The sequence below is a fragment of the Selaginella moellendorffii genome, unplaced genomic scaffold, assembly GCF_000143415.4.
Source record: "Selaginella moellendorffii unplaced genomic scaffold, v1.0 SELMOscaffold_104, whole genome shotgun sequence".
In the NCBI taxonomy this organism is placed as follows: Eukaryota; Viridiplantae; Streptophyta; class Lycopodiopsida; order Selaginellales; family Selaginellaceae; genus Selaginella; species Selaginella moellendorffii.
Genome location: NW_003314365.1, coordinates 605,095 through 606,098, shown reverse-complemented (window position 1 = coordinate 606,098; position 1,004 = coordinate 605,095).

Genomic DNA, 1,004 nt, shown 5'->3' with positions numbered 1-1,004 from the left:
ATTTTTTAAATTCTTACAGATTCGAAAATTCATGGCCTCTGTTGTAGCAAGAAACTGTGTTGTTGGGATCCAAGGCAGTCCTCCTACAAACACCAGATAAAGTAATAATATCACAAATTATAAATACTAACCTGTAGCCAGCAACGAAGTAATGGACAACAATGAAGATTTCAAATTGGCAAGCTTATCGGACTCATATCTCGTTACCCATTATACATTTAGCATTGACCATTGAGCATCATAGACCAAAAGAAGAAAAACAAGAAGAAAAAGAAGGGCAAGAACATCGTGAAGAAGAAGAAAAAGAAAAAGCTTAACAAACACAACAAAGTGAAAGCTTGGAAATGGAATAGAAAACGCAGCCTACAGACATATGTCCTTTCAGAACCTTTCTTTAGTTGGTTGAATTTTCCTATTTCTTGTACAGAGGTTGAACTTCGTCAAATAATGAGCGCTAGCTTCCCTGTATTTGGACCGTGTCAAAGGATTTCTTAAGGATGGAAACACTTATCAGAGGCAGCAGACACGGTTTATGACGACTTAGCTTGGATTATAAGAGCCTTGTATCAGTGGCCCATTTCATCACAGAACGATGCTCATCTTCGGATCATCGATCACTGCCAAGAAAATTCGAGGAGGAAGAAGACATGCCAAGCTGCAATACCTGAGGATGGGAAGTTGGAGAGGGAACATTTTGGTTTTGCTTCTGCTGTCTCTGAGCTTGGGCGTTTTGGCTCATGATGAGAGTGGAGTACACAAGAATGGCTACCACAGTTACTCGAGATCCTGTACTTAAGCCGAGAGGATCATCAGGGACACCCTTAGCAAGCACAACGATTGGGAGAGGACGATACCAGCAGGAGTTCTTCACTTGCACTTCCACAACTGTTTCGTTGACAGGAGAGCTTTGCAAGATTTAAATTCTGGTCTGCTAACTTTGCTGTTCTTCAGGGCTGTGATGGATCGGTTCTTCTTGACTCAACTCCCACCGATGGAAGTAAAGT